Raw genomic sequence first — 6,000 nt, 5'->3', positions numbered from 1 at the left:
GTGCTCCACAACGGGAGAGGCCACAACAGTGAGAGGCCCGCATACCACACACACACAAAAAACATTAGAACACTCCCTAGCACCATACACAGAAATAAACTCAAAATGGATTAAAGACCTAAATGTAAGGCCAGAAACTATCAAACTCTTAGAGGAAAACATAGGCAGAACACTCTATGACATAAATCACAGCAAGATGCTTCTTGACCCACCTCCTAGAGAAAAGGAAATAAAAAGAAAAATAAACAAAGGGGACCTAATGAAACTTAAAAGCTTTTGCACAGCAAAGGAAACCATAAACAAGACAAAAAGACAACTCTCAGAATGGGAGAAAATATTTGCAAATGAAGCAACTGACAAAGGATTAATCTCCAAAACATACAAGCAACTAATGCAGCTCAATATCAAAAAAACAAACAACCTAATCCAAAAATAGGCAGAAGACCTAAATAGACATTTCTCCAAAGAAGATATACAGATTGCCAACAAACACATGAAAGAATGCTCAACATCATTAATCATTAGAAAAATGCAAATCAAAACTACAATGAGATATCATCTCACACCAGTCAGAATGGCCATCATCAAAAAATGTACAAACAATAAATGCTGGAGAGGGTGTGGAGAAAAGGGAACCCTCATATACTGTTGGTGGGAATGTAAATTGATACAGCCACTATGGAGAACAGTATGGAGGTTCCTTAAAAAACTAAAAATAGAACTACCATATGACCCAGCACTCCCACTACTGGGCATATAACCCTGAGAAAACCATAATTCAAAAAGAGTCATGTACCACAATGTTCATTGCAGCTCTATTTACAATAGCCAGGACATGGAAGCAACCTAAGTGTCCATCGACAGATGAATGGATAAAGAAGATGTGGCACATATATACAATGGAATATTACTCAGCCATAAAAAGAAATGAAATTGAGTTATTTGTAGTGAGGTGGATGGACCTGGAGTCTGTCATACAGAGTGAAGTAAGTCAGAAAGAGAAAAACAAATACTGCATGCTAACACATGTATAAGGAATGTAAAAAAAAAAGAAAAGGTCATGAAGAACCTAGGGGCAGGATGGGAATAAAGATGCAGACCTACTACAGAATGGTCTTGAGGACTCAGGGAGGGGGAAGGGTACGCTGGGAGAAAGTAAGAGAGTGGCATGGACATATATACAGTACCAAATGTAAAACAGATAGGTAGTGGGAAGCAGCCGCATAGCACAGGGAGATCAGCTTGGTGCTTTGTGACCACCTAGAGGGGTGGGATAGAGAGTGTGGGAGGGAGGGAGACGCAAGAGGGAAGAGATGTGGGGATATATGTATATGTATAGCTGATTCACTTTGTTTTAAAGCAGAAACTAACACACCATTGTAAAGCCATTATACTCCAATAAAGATGTTAAAGAAAATAAAAAGTAAAAATAAGTAAAAGGTTAAAAAAAATAAAAATGACAAAAAAAAAAAACAACAGTAGGCCTGATCTAGCAAAGCACTGCTTATATTCTAATGAATTGGTCATTCTCAGTTTATATAATTAAACTAAAGTTAGAAAACTGATGTGCATCAAGTCCTTCATAACTTTAAGACTGGATTTGTGAAAAAACATCTGACTATATATATTTGGTAAGATAGTAATATTTTATATATATACTTGTGTCAAATGAATTAAATTTACCTAAGCTGGTATCTATAACCTAAACAGAATCTAGAGAAAATATTACATAGCAAATTAGGGCACCTACATAAACACAGGAATATATTTTTAAACTTATATGATTAAATTTATGAATTTTTAAGAATATCTATCTAACTACTTATTGTATATAATATGAAGGTTTTGAGCATTAAGAAACCTATTAGACATACAAATATAGTGAATTAAAATATTAGTATAAAAGTACAAATCCTCAATTCTGAAAAATATCAAGAAGAATCTCACCTTTTATGTATTTTTCTAGATTAAGTAAACAAGTAAACATTTCTAAAGGGACTACTGCATCTGAATTATGGAAGTATTACCAAAACACAGCGCAAGTAGGCAGTAGTATTACTAGCTTACTTAAAAACTCAAGCATGGATTCTCACTTCTTTTGTACCTTGATACTTTCATGCAGACTATGAACTTTTTAACACTTTGCATCTTAAAATATTTCTCTTTGTCAGTCACCGGCAAGCTTGTGCATGTGTGGTGGTGTATGTTAAAACCATATGCCCGAGGAAAAGGAGAGGATCCAGTCTAAACCATAACGCTGTTACACATACACCTAGTTCCTATTTACCAACTGGTGTTACGTTACTGTCTTCTTGAAAGACTTCTGGATACACAGGTTATACTACACCACAAGTGAAATGATCTAAGATTTAAAGTCAGAATTTCAATGGAGGTAATAGAAACCCCGACAGGTTCAGAATACTCTAGTAGATCTTAAAATTTCAATTAGCCCCTTCAATGCAGTCTTTTTTTTTTTTTTCGGTTATCATTTCAAAACGAAATTAGTCATCCCAAATAGACAAAAGTATGACTAAAATACTTACTTAAGTAAGTGACTTTCAAACTTTTTCTTAACTATAAAAAACAATAAGAAATACACTTTACCTGCTGTTCATTTTACCTGCTGATCCAAAATATGTTAATACGTGTGTACAGATATACACTTACATACATATATATAACCTAAAGCCACATTTTCATAACATGATACCTACCCTTAATATGTTAAGATACTTCATATAGTAGAATATTCTGATATTTTCTATTCAATTTCATTTTTTAATGAAAATGCTGGCTATGATCCATTAAACTTTCATAATCAACTAAGCAGGCCACAGACTGCATTTTAGTGATTCTAATCCCATCCTTCCCATTCAACTGTAGGAATTACTTTAAAATGACATTATTAGTGAGGCTTCTCTGGTGGCGCAGTGGTTGAGAATCTGCCTGCCAATGCAGGGGACACGGGTTCGACCCCTGGATCTGGGAAGATCCCACATGCTGCGGAGCAACTAAGCCTTGCACCACAACTGCTGAGCCCATGTACTGCAACTACTCTCCGCAACAAGTGAAGCCCCCGCTCGCCGCAACTAGAAAAAGCCCGCACACAGCAACGAAGACACAACACAGCTTAAAATAAATAAATTTTAAAAAAGAAAGAAATGCCTTAAAAATAAATAAATAAAATAAAATGACATCATTAGTGATAGGCACTCTTGGGTGATGGTAGGAGGGTGGGAGGAATAAAAAATCTTTTTTTTGCTCCTACTTTACCCACACTAGAGCACAGCTGTGAATCATCAAGAGAAAGACACCTGAAGTTCTCAATGTGAGAGAAGCACTGCCACCTGCTTAGCACTTCATCTGAGTCCACACTAGTGCAGTGACTTGCCTTTGTAGCTTTTGCACCCTTTGGTCGGAACTGTCCTTTTCACGGGTTAGTTGTGAGGAACATAAGAACCCATCATGTGACAGTTACCACCTTCTGAATCAAAAGAACTTTTCCCATTTGCATTAGGAAGCCCTTGAAACTATTTATTGAAGACTAAGAGTAGATTCTGGGGTGTTGTTTTGTTTTGGGTTTTTTTGAAATATGGTATACTGTTAGGTAGAGTAGAATTAAAGAACTTGAGTGACTGGGAATTCTGTATTTATTTTACAATTTTTACAAATTAGCATAAAATAAGTAACTTTTACATAACATAAGTGCCAGTTTGTGGCACCCAGAGCAAGATAAACAGCAGGAGTTCTGCAAATGTTTTCTGATTTGAGCTAAGCATCATGATGTAATTCAACTAAGACTTCACAATGGCAAAACATTTTCTTTCAATAATAACTAATGCTTTATGTTATATAATATATAATTTTCTATCCTGGTCTAGTTTTGCTCAAATTAGATTCAGCTATGCCTTCTATAAAAAGATTAATATTTTAAAGGCTAACCATGTGAATCATGATTATAGTTATTTACCTGCTTTGATTAAATTAGACTGAGAGAAAGAAGGATTCGATCGCCCTCTTGTGGTAATTTTGCTGTAGTGTATCCTCCAGGAGTTCCACGTCAACTGGAATTTTTTTTTACTGTAGTCAGAGTGGTCTTCTGTCCATAGTTTCTGAATTTCCAAAGGCACTACATATACTTTCTGTCCTTCACAGTACATAATACTTTGTAGCCTCCCTTCAGTTTCTACCTCTGAAATTTAGCCTTTTCCTTGCTCTTTTAGGAAACATTCTCCTGTTCCCTTCCAATTACCATACCAAAAATTGTTTTTATGAAAGTTGCTTCCAGTATTCTAATCACATAGGAAATAATTACAGCAACTCTCCATCGACATAGATAAGCTTTAAGTAAATGGAAATAATTAAAAATGTGTGGAGCTAAGGTGTCAGCATTTTTTCCAAGAGGACAGGTCTTGTTAAGTCAATTAATAGTCCAGAAAGTTCAGAGGCTAATGATATTAGTCTAAATAGTTCAAGTTTTCAAAAGTAATAAAATAGCCTTTTCTTTAAAATAGTCTAGATCATATGCAGTAGCCTTTCCTCTTTCTCCCACAGCACAAAGCTTTGAGCTTCTTTGCAAAATTAGTAATGGTAATTCAAGAATATACAAAATGACACTACGAAGTATTTTTAACTATATAAAAAATTCATGATTTCTTAAAGATAATTTACAATAAGTGAAGTTAGTGTTAATGTATTTAAATGCTATAGAAAATGCAAAGATGGATTCCGAATTAATTACAAGTTCACTTTTTCCACTCTTGCGAACTGTAAAAACAAAAGTTCTTAAATAATAAATGACCGGGCTTCCCCGGTAGCACAGTGGTTAAGAATCCACCTGCCAATGCAGGGGACACGGGTTCGATCCCTGGTCCCGGAAGATCCCACGTGCCGCGGAGCAACTAAGCCCGTGAGCCACAACTACTGAGCCCGCGTGCTGCAACTACTGAAGCCCGCGCGCCTAGAGCCCGTGCTCTGCAACAAGAGAAGCCACTGCAATGAGAAGCCCGCACACTGCAACGAAGAGTAGCCCCACTCGCTGCCTGGGCGCAGCAACAAAGACCCAATGCAGCCAAAAATAAGCAAAATAAAAAAAACTTTTTTAAATAATAAATGACCTATTTTTAAAGCTATCATATTTTTCAAGCAGCCCCTTGTGTATTCAACCAATACTCATCCCAAAACTGATGAGGGAAGACTAGAAATACACAGGGGATTAGGTTAAAAATGTTCCTTCTTTGCAGAGGAACCAGAACTTTCAAAAGCAGGGTAGCATGGCATGTCTCAGTAACTGAAGCTACTCTACTAAAACCACAGCACAGATTATAAATTGGGAGCAGCAGGAAATGAGCTTGAAAAGTTAGCAGGGGTCAGAGTGGCAAAGGTCTTCATGATTACTGAAGGAGGGGCAACAGTCCAGCACCTGAAGCAGGAGAGTGACAGGGGCAAGCGAGAGCTTTAGATCACTTGCAGTAAGGAGGACAGACTGACAGGGTGAGAAGGAGATGGAGAAATTAGTTAGGAGCTGTTTGTAAAGACCAGGGCCCGAACCAAGCCAATGGCTGTGACCACAAAGAGGAGAAAAGAGATTTGAGAAATGCTAAGATGTGGAATCATTAGGTATTAGTTACTGTGGGAACATGGGGGTGGAGGCGGGACTCTCAAGCTTCCATTCTAGCTTTGGCGCCTGGGTGACTGTGACATCTCCAGAGACAGGTACGATATTTTCAGACACACTGCATTTGAGGTGCCATCTGGAAACAGTAAGGAGGTCAACAAGTTTGAGGGTACGGAGATCAGGAGAGAGAGGACTGTAAATTATCAGTGGCTGGGTAGTAAAAGGAACCTGGATGAGAGATCATTCAGGGAGAGTGTAAAGAGGTAAGACTGAGGGTGGCCATCAGCAACATTTGAGTCCCATCTTCCTCTTAAGAGAGGTACTTTTGTCCTATGACCATAACCTTCATTCATGCTGGGAGAAGCATTTAGTCTCCTTCCATT

General features: G+C 37.5%; 1 protein-coding gene across 1 annotated transcript in view; it reads right to left on the bottom strand.

The window, feature by feature from the left end:
- PDLIM5 (PDZ and LIM domain 5) overlaps positions 1-6,000 on the bottom strand; it is a 223,469-nt gene that overhangs the window by 42,814 nt on the left and 174,655 nt on the right. The window lies entirely within an intron of this gene.

This window comes from Lipotes vexillifer, unplaced genomic scaffold (genome assembly GCF_000442215.2).
Source record: "Lipotes vexillifer unplaced genomic scaffold, Lipotes_vexillifer_v1.1 scaffold178, whole genome shotgun sequence".
Lineage (NCBI taxonomy): Eukaryota > Metazoa > Chordata > Mammalia > Artiodactyla > Lipotidae > Lipotes > Lipotes vexillifer.
Note: the sequence above shows the minus strand (reverse complement) of the source record. Positions and strands in the feature narration are given on the sequence as shown.